A 15,710-nucleotide genomic window follows, 5' to 3' on the forward strand; every position below is an offset into this window, starting at 1 on the left:
GGAAGACAAATAAGAGGAAGAGAACTTGAGACAGTTATAAGGTGTGAGAAGGAATGGGTCAGGTGGTGTTCAAGCCTCTCATAGAATTGTTACTGCAAAGTCTATGATAGCTTGGAGTATAACCTTGGCACACCAGTCACACCTGGAGTCTCTATTATTTTTATGAAGTCTCTTTTATTGAATAAATTACAGATAATTTACTCACAGTCAGATGTTCAGAAGTGCTGTCCCAGGGCACAGAGACTCCGTAGTTCTGGGAGCTGTTTCAATGGTTGGAGGTGAGAAATAGTTGAGCAGATAGAAGTATCTCAGAGCTGGGTGGCTGGAATGCGCGATATCTCATTATGGAGGAGATATTTTCAAGATAAAAAAACAAGTTCCTTGCAGGGAGTTTCAGCAGGACAGAGCTGTCTGGGGCACGATGGTGCATGCCCCTTGTCTCTAGCAAGATGGTGAAATGCCTCATGGCTGAAGGGACAAAGAGGACAAGAAGCCTCACACAGGCTCAGGGAGGAGCAGGTAAAGACCAATGGGGACAGAGCCTGCCGTCGGGTAGCAAGAGGTTGGCCTAGAGGACGGCTCTCGATTGGAGGGAAAGGTCATACCTGGCTGACCTCTCAGGACAGAGATAGTCAGACTGACCAGGAAATGATAGCAGGTAGACACAGGAGCCAAGCTTGGCTGAGAGAGAAAAGAGGTCTGGGCAGCCTCACAACCAGTGGTAACCGTTCTTATATAGACAGACAAGTGTGGTTGCATTGCCTGTGAACTACATTACACACAATGCCTTGCTCACATATCTTTGCAGAGGAAACCGCAGCAGTGAAAGTCCTTAGAAATGAGAATAACAGTAAAAGAATTACACACATTTTAGAATCACATTTTAAACTAGTGCAAGGCTGTCAGAGGACAGAACACTCCCCGCCTGGTATTGGTAGATACCACTATCGTTATTATCACAATTTATCAAATTAACAACATGCAAAGTCCATTATTTGTATTCAGGCTGTCTACCAGCTGTCACGATCCCAGGCTTTAAATAAACAGTCACGAACTCTGGAACAATGACAGCAGGAGGCAAAACCTCCCAAGCAGGACTGGACTATCAAGCTTGGCTTGGCTGGAACCAGATGCTGGGACGGTCTTGGCTTAGCAGGAACAGGGTTCAGGATACTCGAACAAGCTGGACGGGAACAGGATTCAGGATGCTGGAACAAACATTGCAGGAACAGGAGCTGAAAGCAAACAGAGCAGAGACAAGCAGGAAGGGGACTGGAGATGAAGACAAACAGGGCAGACACAAGCAGGATACAAAGCTGACCCACTCGGACAAACAACAGAACTAAGGCTGAAGCTAAGATAGAGGGGACTAGAACAAGCAAGGCAGACTAGGCAGGACACAAAGCTGACCCACACAGACAAACAACAGAACTACAGCTGAAGGCTGAACCTAGCACACAAACAGACCGAGAAGAACAGAAGCAGAAGTGCCCACAGGCACACAGACTATGAACAAGGTAGAAGTGCTACACTTCCTTATAGACAGGACAGAGACAGGAAATACACAGAACCCAAAGTGAGGCTTGAAACACACAGGAAATAAGCAATGCAGACAGTAGCCAGAACAGCAGCTGACCATCGGGCCAAAGGGTGAGTCAGAGAGGGATCACGACCACAGTCGTGACACGGCTGTAGGGTCATCTTCTTCATCACACAGGAGCTGAAACGAGAGACAGACAACAACAACACTAGACAACACAGAGAGTCTTTGAGTCTTTGGTCTTCATGGGAGGATGGTGACTCTCTGTGCTTGTGCTTCTTCGGGTGGTCCAGGAAGTGAAATCTTGGTGGTGGATCATACGGGCCATTCACTATAGAGAGGATGCTTCGTTGGGTGCGCTGTTGGAGCTGGGTGGAGACCCAAAAGATGAATTCCCAGCTTAGGCCAAGGCGGCGTTGAAATGAGGGTGTGTCCACACCCAAGTCTAGGTCCTTCAGGTCTCTGGCATGGTCTGCTGAAAGGAATGACTCATCTTTACTGAACTCTTTGTTCATCATGCTCAGGAACTCTTTATCTTCTATGGAGAAGGCAGGTTTGTCTCCATCTTCGGTGGTCTGGGACACTGAGCTTCCCAGGTGTTCTAAGTCTGGGTCCTTCAGGTTTCTAGTACGGTCTACTGAAGGAGGTGACTCATCTGTACTGAACTCTGTACTCATTATGTTCAGGAACTCTTTATCTTTTATGGAGTAGGCAAATTCGTCTCCATCTTTGGTGTTCTGGAACACTGAGCTTCCCAGGTGTTCTCCTAAGTCTGCTGGAGAGACCGTTTTGTAGAGCGTTGGGACAATGCTCTGTTCCTTCTGGGCGGGAGCTTCTTTGGTGGTTAGATGGTACATAGCTCGAACAAGGGAGAGCGCCCGTTTTCTAAGACATTGGTGGAAAGTACATTGACATTTGACTTTCTTGTTCGCTTGGGGCAGACATCGCCTACTGTTGTCCAACCCAAGTTGAGTGGGTGTGCATAGGGAGCACTGCGTGAGCTCTTGCATGATTCACGGATGTCCAGTGGTTCTGGTGCATCTCTGTCCTGCAAGAGCAAGATCTCAGCATCTGGATTCAAGTGTACAAGCTGGTCGGTTGTGGGCCTCAGGTAAGGGTGATTCCAGGCAGCCTGTAGCATGGGGATCTCACCCTTGTCATCTGGTATCTGGTCACGTTCGGCCCATGTGGGTGACCGTGGCGTGGTGTCGCCATTCATAGCCTCTATTGTGTAACTGCTTGCTGCTTGCCCTGCCGTCTATAAGGTCCTTGCACAAATTTTGATGCTGTCTGGGGAGTAGTTTTGGTGGATGTCGAACAGGCCATAGCGCTCTGATCTTGTGAGAGACCTGTTGCTCTGCTCATCTATGACGACGTACGTTTTGGCTGCTTTGTCACATCGTCCTTCAAGGTGCACTTCGGTCAAGCATGTCTTGGTGCGGCATCTCCCTTCGCGGTTTCCTTCACACACCTTCGTGCATTCTCGGAGTGGCTTGGAATATTGGTGCCTTCTCCTCCTCCGTCTCCCCGCCATGATTCGACTCGGGGTTAGAGTTCGGTTCAGCATCATCTGGATGTATGGCATAGACGCTCTGGTCGTTGCCGTTTTCTGTACACTTGATAGGTACTTCGCAATCTTTGGTGAGATGATCTGAGTTCAATTATTCTACACGTGCGGCTGTTTCCTTTCCCAGCCCGTGTGGCATCGTGTACATCTCTTGCTTAGAAGTAAGCTTCATACTCGCTATGGCATCCTTGGAATTGGATTTCCATGCCCTGTAGCGCTCAGGGCGGTCATTGGACTGGGTAAGCTCTGCGCTCCCCAGATCTTTGTTGGTCAGATACTCTGCTGGCTTACCTCTTGCTGTGGTTTCAAGTTGAGCAGCTGACATCGCTGCTGGTTGGTTGGCTTGCGCCTCTCTGACGCCTGATGAGAAGTGTGGCTATCCAGCTCCCTCTGGTTTAGGCCAAGGGAGTTCAGCCGATATCCTGCTTGAGAGCGACTGCTCCGGTCTCTTTTGCCCCGACCCTGTGTGAAGGCTCAGACTCTGCAATTGATCTGAGGCATGTCTCTTTTGCCCCCACTCTGTGTGAAGGCTCAGACTCTGTGATGAGCGTTCTTGCTCGGGTCTCTCTTGCCCCATCCTGTGTGAAGGCTCAGACTCTGCGATGAGCGTTCTTGCGGGTCTCTTTTGCCCCCACCCTGTGTGAAGGCTCAGACTTTGCGATGAGCATTCTTGCTCGGGTCTCTCTTGCCCACACCCTGTGTGAAGACTCAGACTCTGCGATGAATGTTCTTGCTCAAGTCTCTTTTGCCTCCGCCGTGTGTGAAGGCTCAGACTCTGCGATGAGCGTTCTTGCTCGGGTCTCTTTTGCCCCCACCCTGTGTGAAAGCTCAGACTCTGCGATGAGCGTTCTTGCTCGTGTCTCTTTTGTCTCTACACTGTGTGAAGGCTCAAACTCTGCGGCTGAAATGGAGCGTCTCTGTTAGCGCAGCTTTCTGGAGCAAGTGCCAGTGGTAGTGCATCTGTGTGTGTACATGCATGTGGATCACTGTTGTCCGGGCCTGCCTCCATGGTGCTCTTTGCCTTGGGCTCGCTCGTTTCAGATAAATTGGACTCTGCTGAGAATGGGTCGGGCTCCTCAGGATATGAGGATTCTTCTGACTCAAACTGCTTCAATGAACTGGTAGGTGGTGGAGTGTGTGCCGTCGCGTAAGTTTGGGTTCATACAGCACCATCTTCAGAGGCGAAGTGGCTAAGTCGGTTCTTTCTGTCCTTCTGACCTACAGCAGCTTCGACAGGCCTTGGCCTTTGCCTCAAGTGAAGCTATTTCTTTCTCTTGCTGGAGCGCTTCTGTGACAATGATCAGCTCAGCTTTTTTATGTGCATTCTCAGCCTTCCAGCGTGCTTCCTCAGCCTCCACCTCAGCCCTTCTGCGCACTTCCTCAGCCTCCACCTCGGCCCTTCTGCGCGCTTCTTCAGCTTCCAGCGCAGCTCGTTTTAACTTCAGGGCAGTTTGTTGTTCAATGACGCGTTGGCGAGCTTTGGCCATCTCTGCCAAGGCCCTCGCCTGGAGGGCCGCCTCGCTGGCTTTCGAGTGGCTAGAGTGGTTTGTTGCACGTGACCTGGAGGATCTTGAGCTTTTGGATTAATGCTTAGAAGAGTGAGAGTGCGGGGAGATACTGTCTTGTGGATCTACAGTTGCACTTGCTGTCTTCTCTTCAGCCTTTTGCTGGTAGCTTGCATAGCTGTTCTCTATTGATGACAGACAGGCGTCACTGTCTGCCCCTGCCTTTGAAGCATTAAGCAGGTTTTCTTCTACCTCCCCCCCCCCCCTCCCCCGATCCTGTTTATTTTCTCGCTATACATTTCCTGCTTTGCTTGATAAATTTCCGGGAGTATCTGGGTTAACTGGCAAGTTCTTCTACCCTTGAACCCTTGTTGGGACTGGAGGGAGAGGGTGTTTACCATATCTGTGTTGCCCTCTGGCTGTTCCTGCGTGTCTGGTGCAGGGGACACTTCATCTAATACAGTCTGTGTGGCATTAAAATCTGCCATTCTGTACTTGTTTGCTTGTCTGTTTTTATTAAGTGAGGGATCAGCTCTTATATGCAGGGAGGCTGGAGGTATAGAGATTACTCGGTATGAAAACCGTGCTGAAACTGCTTCAGTGGCTTCTCTCTCTGCTCTGGGTTAAGTCTGCCTTTCAAGCTGCTGGAATCAACTGGATCAGGATTCAGTGATAAGTTAATGAGCGGAAGAGATGGGAGGGGGGAGAGTAGTTCTGAGTTAGGGTCCTCCCCCAATCAGTGTCCTAGTAACTGATTGCCCTGTTGCCTAGAAAATCTTCAAAGCTCTGATTTCTGGCTCTGGCTGAAGGCAGGGGGAGGGGGGAGCTTCAGAGCATTTTCAAAGTAGTCAGCACATAGGCGTGAGAATTCAACACATAGAATTCAAACTGGAAGATTTTTCAAAGTCCCTGATCAATTCTGCGACAGCCACTTTTAAACTACTTTTATCTCTGGTCTTTCTTATGCTTACTTAGAGATTAAGATTTGCCAATACAAAAACAGTTTTTTCTTTTTCTACTACTACTACTACTACTACTACTATTTAACTTTTCTAAAGTGCTACTAGGGTTACGCAGCGCTGTACAATTTAACATAAAGGACAGTCCCTGCTCAAAGAGCTTACAATCTAAAGGACAAGTGAACAGTCAGTCCGATAGGGGTAGTCAAATTGGGGCAGTCTGGATTTCCTGAAAGGTGAGAGTTAGGTGCCGAAGGCAGCATTGAAGAGGTGGGCTTTGAGCAAAGACTTGAAGATGGGCAGGGAGGGGGCTTGGCGTAAGGGCTCAGGAAGGTTGTTCCAGGCATAGGGTGAGGCGAGGCAGAATGAGCGGAGCCTGGAGTTGGCGGTGGTGGAGAAGGGTACTGAGAGGAGAGATTTGTCCTGTGAACGGAGGTTTCGGGCGGGAACGTAAGGGGAGATGAGGGTAGAGAGGTAGTGAGGGGCAGCAGACTGAGTGCATTTGTAGGTAAGAAGGAGAAGCTTGAACTGAATGCGGTATCTGATTGGAAGCCAGTGAAGTGACCTGAGTAGAGGGGTGATATGAGTAGATCGGTTCTGGCGGAATATAAGACGTGCAGCAGAGTTCTGGACAGATTGAAGGGGGGATAGATGGCTAAGTGGGAGGCCGGTGAGGAGTAGGTTGCAGTAGTCAAGGCGAGAGGTAATGAGTGCGTGGACGAGGGTTCGGGTGGTGTGTTCAGAGAGGAAAGGGCGAATTTTGCTGATGTTGAAGAGGAAGAAGCGACAGGTCTTGGCTATCTGCTGGATATGCGCAGAGAAGGAGAGGGAGGAGTCGAAGATGACTCCGAGGTTGCGGGCAGATGAGACGGGGAGGATGAGGGTGTTATCAACTGAGATGGAAAGTGGAGGAAGAGGAGAAGTGGGTTTTGGTGGAAAGACGATGAGCTCGGTCTTGGACATGTTCAGTTTCAGGTGGCGGTTGGACATCCAGGCAGCAATGATTCTTTAGCTGCTGGCTTTATTACTGAAACCCAAATGGGAGGGTGTTGCTTCTGTGCAGAGAAAAGTACTTAAAAACACAATAGGAGGGCACTTAACTCAATCACTTTTAGGAATGCAGTCAGCGCTGGCTAGCACAGTCTTAAACACTGGTTTGACTTCTATAAATCTTCTGTTTGCCCAGACTGATTTTCTCTCTCAGCCAAGCTTGGGTCCTGTGTCTACTTGCTATCATTTCCTGGTCAGTCTGACTAACTCTGTCCTGAGAGGTCAGCCAGGTATGACCTTTCCCTCCAATCGAGAGCCGTCCTCTAGGACCACCCCTTGCTACCCAATGGCAGATTCTGTCCCCATTGGTCTTTACCTGCTCCTCCCTGAGCCTCTGTGAGGCTTCTTGTCCTCTTTGTCCCACTCCCTTCAGCCATGAGGCATTTCACCATCTTGCTAGAGACATGGGCATGCACCATCGTGCCCCAGACAGCTCTGTCCTGCTGAAACTTCCTGCAAGGAACTTGGTTTTTTTACCATGAAAATATCTCCTCCTTAATGAGATATCGCACATTCCAGTCACCCAGCTCTGAGATACTTCTATCTGCTCAACTATTTCTCACCTCCAACCATTGAAACAGCTCCCAGAACTACGGAGTCTCTGTGCCCTGGGACAGCACTTCTGAACATCTGACTGTGAGTAAATTATCTGTGATTTATTCAATAAAAGAGACTTCATAAAAATAATAGAGACTCCAGGTGTGACTGGTGTGCTAAGGTTATACTCCAAGCTATCATAGACTTTGCAGTAACAATTCTATGAGAGGCTTGAACAGTAAAAAACCAAGTTCGTTGCAGGGAGTTTCAGCAGGACAGAGCTGTGCATGCCCCTTGTCTCTAGCAAGATGGTGAAATGCCTCATGGCTGAAGGGACAAAGAGGACAAGAAGCCTCACACAGGCTCAGGAAGGAGCAGGTAAAGACCAATGGGGACAGAGCCTGTCATCGGGTAGCAAGGGGTGGTCCTAGAGGACGGCTCTCGATTGGAGTGAAAGGTCATACCTGGCTGACCTCTTAGGACAGAGATAGTAAGAGATAGTCAGACTGACCAGAAAATGATAGCAAGTAGACATAGGAGCCAAGCTTGGCTGAGAGAGAAAAGAGGTCTGGGCAGCCTCACAACCAGTGGTAACCGTTCTTATACAGACAGACAAGTGTGGTTGCATTGCCTGTGTAGTACATTACACACAATGCCTTGCTCACATATCTTTGCAGAGGAAACCGCAGCAGTGAAAGTCCTTAGAAATGAGAATAACAGTAAAAGAATTACACACATTTTAGAATCACATTTTAAACTAGTGCAAGGCTGTCAGAGGACAGAACACTCCCCGCCTGGTATTGGTAGATACCACTATCGTTATTATCACAATTTATCAAATTAACAACATGCAAAGTCCATTATTTGTATTCAGGCTGTCTACCAGCTGTCACGATCCCAGGCTTTAAATAAACAGTCACGAACTCTGGAACAATGACAGCAGGAGGCAAAACCTCCCAAGCAGGACTGGACTATCAAGCTTGGCTTGGCTGGAACCAGATGCTGGGACGGTCTTGGCTTAGCAGGAACAGGGTTCAGGATACTCGAACAAGCTGGACGGGAACAGGATTCAGGATGCTGGAACAAACATTGCAGGAACAGGAGCTGAAAGCAAACAGAGCAGAGACAAGCAGGAAGGGGACTGGAGATGAAGACAAACAGGGCAGACACAAGCAGGATACAAAGCTGACCCACTCGGACAAACAACAGAACTAAGGCTGAAGCTAAGATAGAGGGGACTAGAACAAGCAAGGCAGACTAGGCAGGACACAAAGCTGACCCACACAGACAAACAACAGAACTACAGCTGAAGGCTGAACCTAGCACACAAACAGACCGAGAAGAACAGAAGCAGAAGTGCCCACAGGCACACAGACTATGAACAAGGTAGAAGTGCTACACTTCCTTATAGACAGGACAGAGACAGGAAATACACAGAACCCAAAGTGAGGCTTGAAACACACAGGAAATAAGCAATGCAGACAGTAGCCAGAACAGCAGCTGACCATCGGGCCAAAGGGTGAGTCAGAGAGGGATCACGACCACAGTCGTGACACGGCTGTAGGGTCATCTTCTTCATCACACAGGAGCTGAAACGAGAGACAGACAACAACAACACTAGACAACACAGAGAGTCTTTGAGTCTTTGGTCTTCATGGGAGGATGGTGACTCTCTGTGCTTGTGCTTCTTCGGGTGGTCCAGGAAGTGAAATCTTGGTGGTGGATCATACGGGCCATTCACTATAGAGAGGATGCTTCGTTGGGTGCGCTGTTGGAGCTGGGTGGAGACCCAAAAGATGAATTCCCAGCTTAGGCCAAGGCGGCGTTGAAATGAGGGTGTGTCCACACCCAAGTCTAGGTCCTTCAGGTCTCTGGCATGGTCTGCTGAAAGGAATGACTCATCTTTACTGAACTCTTTGTTCATCATGCTCAGGAACTCTTTATCTTCTATGGAGAAGGCAGGTTTGTCTCCATCTTCGGTGGTCTGGGACACTGAGCTTCCCAGGTGTTCTAAGTCTGGGTCCTTCAGGTTTCTAGTACGGTCTACTGAAGGAGGTGACTCATCTGTACTGAACTCTGTACTCATTATGTTCAGGAACTCTTTATCTTTTATGGAGTAGGCAAATTCGTCTCCATCTTTGGTGTTCTGGAACACTGAGCTTCCCAGGTGTTCTCCTAAGTCTGCTGGAGAGACCGTTTTGTAGAGCGTTGGGACAATGCTCTGTTCCTTCTGGGCGGGAGCTTCTTTGGTGGTTAGATGGTACATAGCTCGAACAAGGGAGAGCGCCCGTTTTCTAAGACATTGGTGGAAAGTACATTGACATTTGACTTTCTTGTTCGCTTGGGGCAGACATCGCCTACTGTTGTCCAACCCAAGTTGAGTGGGTGTGCATAGGGAGCACTGCGTGAGCTCTTGCATGATTCACGGATGTCCAGTGGTTCTGGTGCATCTCTGTCCTGCAAGAGCAAGATCTCAGCATCTGGATTCAAGTGTACAAGCTGGTCGGTTGTGGGCCTCAGGTAAGGGTGATTCCAGGCAGCCTGTAGCATGGGGATCTCACCCTTGTCATCTGGTATCTGGTCACGTTCGGCCCATGTGGGTGACCGTGGCGTGGTGTCGCCATTCATAGCCTCTATTGTGTAACTGCTTGCTGCTTGCCCTGCCGTCTATAAGGTCCTTGCACAAATTTTGATGCTGTCTGGGGAGTAGTTTTGGTGGATGTCGAACAGGCCATAGCGCTCTGATCTTGTGAGAGACCTGTTGCTCTGCTCATCTATGACGACGTACGTTTTGGCTGCTTTGTCACATCGTCCTTCAAGGTGCACTTCGGTCAAGCATGTCTTGGTGCGGCATCTCCCTTCGCGGTTTCCTTCACACACCTTCGTGCATTCTCGGAGTGGCTTGGAATATTGGTGCCTTCTCCTCCTCCGTCTCCCCGCCATGATTCGACTCGGGGTTAGAGTTCGGTTCAGCATCATCTGGATGTACGGCATAGACGCTCTGGTCGTTGCCGTTTTCTGTACACTTGATAGGTACTTCGCAATCTTTGGTGAGATGATCTGAGTTCAATTATTCTACACGTGCGGCTGTTTCCTTTCCCAGCCCGTGTGGCATCGTGTACATCTCTTGCTTAGAAGTAAGCTTCATACTCGCTATGGCATCCTTGGAATTGGATTTCCATGCCCTGTAGCGCTCAGGGCGGTCATTGGACTGGGTAAGCTCTGCGCTCCCCAGATCTTTGTTGGTCAGATACTCTGCTGGCTTACCTCTTGCTGTGGTTTCAAGTTGAGCAGCTGACATCGCTGCTGGTTGGTTGGCTTGCGCCTCTCTGACGCCTGATGAGAAGTGTGGCTATCCAGCTCCCTCTGGTTTAGGCCAAGGGAGTTCAGCCGATATCCTGCTTGAGAGCGACTGCTCCGGTCTCTTTTGCCCCGACCCTGTGTGAAGGCTCAGACTCTGCAATTGATCTGAGGCATGTCTCTTTTGCCCCCACTCTGTGTGAAGGCTCAGACTCTGTGATGAGCGTTCTTGCTCGGGTCTCTCTTGCCCCATCCTGTGTGAAGGCTCAGACTCTGCGATGAGCGTTCTTGCGGGTCTCTTTTGCCCCCACCCTGTGTGAAGGCTCAGACTTTGCGATGAGCATTCTTGCTCGGGTCTCTCTTGCCCACACCCTGTGTGAAGACTCAGACTCTGCGATGAATGTTCTTGCTCAAGTCTCTTTTGCCTCCGCCGTGTGTGAAGGCTCAGACTCTGCGATGAGCGTTCTTGCTCGGGTCTCTTTTGCCCCCACCCTGTGTGAAAGCTCAGACTCTGCGATGAGCGTTCTTGCTCGTGTCTCTTTTGTCTCTACACTGTGTGAAGGCTCAAACTCTGCGGCTGAAATGGAGCGTCTCTGTTAGCGCAGCTTTCTGGAGCAAGTGCCAGTGGTAGTGCATCTGTGTGTGTACATGCATGTGGATCACTGTTGTCCGGGCCTGCCTCCATGGTGCTCTTTGCCTTGGGCTCGCTCGTTTCAGATAAATTGGACTCTGCTGAGAATGGGTCGGGCTCCTCAGGATATGAGGATTCTTCTGACTCAAACTGCTTCAATGAACTGGTAGGTGGTGGAGTGTGTGCCGTCGCGTAAGTTTGGGTTCATACAGCACCATCTTCAGAGGCGAAGTGGCTAAGTCGGTTCTTTCTGTCCTTCTGACCTACAGCAGCTTCGACAGGCCTTGGCCTTTGCCTCAAGTGAAGCTATTTCTTTCTCTTGCTGGAGCGCTTCTGTGACAATGATCAGCTCAGCTTTTTTATGTGCATTCTCAGCCTTCCAGCGTGCTTCCTCAGCCTCCACCTCAGCCCTTCTGCGCACTTCCTCAGCCTCCACCTCGGCCCTTCTGCGCGCTTCTTCAGCTTCCAGCGCAGCTCGTTTTAACTTCAGGGCAGTTTGTTGTTCAATGACGCGTTGGCGAGCTTTGGCCATCTCTGCCAAGGCCCTCGCCTGGAGGGCCGCCTCGCTGGCTTTCGAGTGGCTAGAGTGGTTTGTTGCACGTGACCTGGAGGATCTTGAGCTTTTGGATTAATGCTTAGAAGAGTGAGAGTGCGGGGAGATACTGTCTTGTGGATCTACAGTTGCACTTGCTGTCTTCTCTTCAGCCTTTTGCTGGTAGCTTGCATAGCTGTTCTCTATTGATGACAGACAGGCGTCACTGTCTGCCCCTGCCTTTGAAGCATTAAGCAGGTTTTCTTCTACCTCCCCCCCCCCCCTCCCCCGATCCTGTTTATTTTCTCGCTATACATTTCCTGCTTTGCTTGATAAATTTCCGGGAGTATCTGGGTTAACTGGCAAGTTCTTCTACCCTTGAACCCTTGTTGGGACTGGAGGGAGAGGGTGTTTACCATATCTGTGTTGCCCTCTGGCTGTTCCTGCGTGTCTGGTGCAGGGGACACTTCATCTAATACAGTCTGTGTGGCATTAAAATCTGCCATTCTGTACTTGTTTGCTTGTCTGTTTTTATTAAGTGAGGGATCAGCTCTTATATGCAGGGAGGCTGGAGGTATAGAGATTACTCGGTATGAAAACCGTGCTGAAACTGCTTCAGTGGCTTCTCTCTCTGCTCTGGGTTAAGTCTGCCTTTCAAGCTGCTGGAATCAACTGGATCAGGATTCAGTGATAAGTTAATGAGCGGAAGAGATGGGAGGGGGGAGAGTAGTTCTGAGTTAGGGTCCTCCCCCAATCAGTGTCCTAGTAACTGATTGCCCTGTTGCCTAGAAAATCTTCAAAGCTCTGATTTCTGGCTCTGGCTGAAGGCAGGGGGAGGGGGGAGCTTCAGAGCATTTTCAAAGTAGTCAGCACATAGGCGTGAGAATTCAACACATAGAATTCAAACTGGAAGATTTTTCAAAGTCCCTGATCAATTCTGCGACAGCCACTTTTAAACTACTTTTATCTCTGGTCTTTCTTATGCTTACTTAGAGATTAAGATTTGCCAATACAAAAACAGTTTTTTCTTTTTCTACTACTACTACTACTACTACTACTATTTAACTTTTCTAAAGTGCTACTAGGGTTACGCAGCGCTGTACAATTTAACATAAAGGACAGTCCCTGCTCAAAGAGCTTACAATCTAAAGGACAAGTGAACAGTCAGTCCGATAGGGGTAGTCAAATTGGGGCAGTCTGGATTTCCTGAAAGGTGAGAGTTAGGTGCCGAAGGCAGCATTGAAGAGGTGGGCTTTGAGCAAAGACTTGAAGATGGGCAGGGAGGGGGCTTGGCGTAAGGGCTCAGGAAGGTTGTTCCAGGCATAGGGTGAGGCGAGGCAGAATGAGCGGAGCCTGGAGTTGGCGGTGGTGGAGAAGGGTACTGAGAGGAGAGATTTGTCCTGTGAACGGAGGTTTCGGGCGGGAACGTAAGGGGAGATGAGGGTAGAGAGGTAGTGAGGGGCAGCAGACTGAGTGCATTTGTAGGTAAGAAGGAGAAGCTTGAACTGAATGCGGTATCTGATTGGAAGCCAGTGAAGTGACCTGAGTAGAGGGGTGATATGAGTAGATCGGTTCTGGCGGAATATAAGACGTGCAGCAGAGTTCTGGACAGATTGAAGGGGGGATAGATGGCTAAGTGGGAGGCCGGTGAGGAGTAGGTTGCAGTAGTCAAGGCGAGAGGTAATGAGTGCGTGGACGAGGGTTCGGGTGGTGTGTTCAGAGAGGAAAGGGCGAATTTTGCTGATGTTGAAGAGGAAGAAGCGACAGGTCTTGGCTATCTGCTGGATATGCGCAGAGAAGGAGAGGGAGGAGTCGAAGATGACTCCGAGGTTGCGGGCAGATGAGACGGGGAGGATGAGGGTGTTATCAACTGAGATGGAAAGTGGAGGAAGAGGAGAAGTGGGTTTTGGTGGAAAGACGATGAGCTCGGTCTTGGACATGTTCAGTTTCAGGTGGCGGTTGGACATCCAGGCAGCAATGATTCTTTAGCTGCTGGCTTTATTACTGAAACCCAAATGGGAGGGTGTTGCTTCTGTGCAGAGAAAAGTACTTAAAAACACAATAGGAGGGCACTTAACTCAATCACTTTTAGGAATGCAGTCAGCGCTGGCTAGCACAGTCTTAAACACTGGTTTGACTTCTATAAATCTTCTGTTTGCCCAGACTGATTTTCTCTCTCAGCCAAGCTTGGGTCCTGTGTCTACTTGCTATCATTTCCTGGTCAGTCTGACTAACTCTGTCCTGAGAGGTCAGCCAGGTATGACCTTTCCCTCCAATCGAGAGCCGTCCTCTAGGACCACCCCTTGCTACCCAATGGCAGATTCTGTCCCCATTGGTCTTTACCTGCTCCTCCCTGAGCCTCTGTGAGGCTTCTTGTCCTCTTTGTCCCACTCCCTTCAGCCATGAGGCATTTCACCATCTTGCTAGAGACATGGGCATGCACCATCGTGCCCCAGACAGCTCTGTCCTGCTGAAACTTCCTGCAAGGAACTTGGTTTTTTTACCATGAAAATATCTCCTCCTTAATGAGATATCGCACATTCCAGTCACCCAGCTCTGAGATACTTCTATCTGCTCAACTATTTCTCACCTCCAACCATTGAAACAGCTCCCAGAACTACGGAGTCTCTGTGCCCTGGGACAGCACTTCTGAACATCTGACTGTGAGTAAATTATCTGTGATTTATTCAATAAAAGAGACTTCATAAAAATAATAGAGACTCCAGGTGTGACTGGTGTGCTAAGGTTATACTCCAAGCTATCATAGACTTTGCAGTAACAATTCTATGAGAGGCTTGAACAGTAAAAAACCAAGTTCGTTGCAGGGAGTTTCAGCAGGACAGAGCTGTGCATGCCCCTTGTCTCTAGCAAGATGGTGAAATGCCTCATGGCTGAAGGGACAAAGAGGACAAGAAGCCTCACACAGGCTCAGGAAGGAGCAGGTAAAGACCAATGGGGACAGAGCCTGTCATCGGGTAGCAAGGGGTGGTCCTAGAGGACGGCTCTCGATTGGAGTGAAAGGTCATACCTGGCTGACCTCTTAGGACAGAGATAGTAAGAGATAGTCAGACTGACCAGAAAATGATAGCAAGTAGACATAGGAGCCAAGCTTGGCTGAGAGAGAAAAGAGGTCTGGGCAGCCTCACAACCAGTGGTAACCGTTCTTATACAGACAGACAAGTGTGGTTGCATTGCCTGTGTAGTACATTACACACAATGCCTTGCTCACATATCTTTGCAGAGGAAATTGCAACAGTGAAAGTCCTTAGAAATGAGAATAACAGTAAAAGCGTGATATTGAGCATCTGTAGTCTGAGGTATTTATAATATCAGGATCCAACCAGGAATATTTCAGGGAAACTCCTTGTCACCACTCTTGTTTTGTACAGTACTTAACCCTTTGAGTATATTTAATTGTAAGTGCTATACATCCTAGAACTGGCAAAGATCCAGAGGTAACATTGCACCTGCTGTTTGTTGATGACTTGAAGCTCTACAGTTTCAGTGATCAACATTTGGCAAAACTCTGTTTAGCAAAAAGCTTTTTAGATGACATCAGGATGACTTTTGTCCTGGATAAATGTGCTAAGGAAACATTCCTAGGAAGAAAATTTGAGTAAAACTGAGAACATCACTCTGACCAGTGACTGCCCAGAGGCATAGCTATCATTGAGCAAGCCCAACATAATGCCCAAGGCCACCCAATGGTAGGGGTTGCCTGAAGCTGCTCCCGCCCGCAGGTCCAGCATCCCTACTTTCCTCTCTTTTTCTCATTCCCCACCCCCAACCAGCCTGACAAAGCTCCAGCCTGTCCCTGTTTCTCTGGCTTCTCCCCGTGTTGTAGCGGGTGGCCAGGAGTGGTGAAGACAGCCCTGAAAACTGGTTGTCTCCAGCTGGTGGGGCTTTTCTCTGCCACATCCTATATCTCTGATGCAACTTCCTGTGAGCAGGGTACGGCAAAGGAAAGGCCAGCCAGTATTCAGGGCTGTCTCTGTCGGCCACCTTCCACAGCATCATCAGGGAGAGAGAGGATTAATGCTGTACCCTGGATGGGGGGACAGATGGAAGAGTAAGAGAGAGACCTGGGCT

General features: G+C 49.2%; 1 protein-coding gene and 1 long non-coding RNA gene across 2 annotated transcripts in view; one reads left to right on the forward strand and one right to left on the reverse strand.

Moving 5' to 3' along the window:
- The window catches only part of PDYN (prodynorphin), a 39,378-nt gene that overhangs the window by 3,098 nt on the left and 20,570 nt on the right, over window positions 1-15,710 (reverse strand). The window lies entirely within an intron of this gene.
- LOC115475696 lies at window positions 608-7,769 on the forward strand. Its single transcript, XR_003943086.1, has 3 exons — window positions 608-631; window positions 5,332-5,336; window positions 7,664-7,769. It is a non-coding gene; the product is annotated as an uncharacterized LOC115475696 (long non-coding RNA).

This window comes from Microcaecilia unicolor, chromosome 8 (genome assembly GCF_901765095.1).
Source record: "Microcaecilia unicolor chromosome 8, aMicUni1.1, whole genome shotgun sequence".
NCBI classification, from domain to species: Eukaryota; Metazoa; Chordata; class Amphibia; order Gymnophiona; family Siphonopidae; genus Microcaecilia; species Microcaecilia unicolor.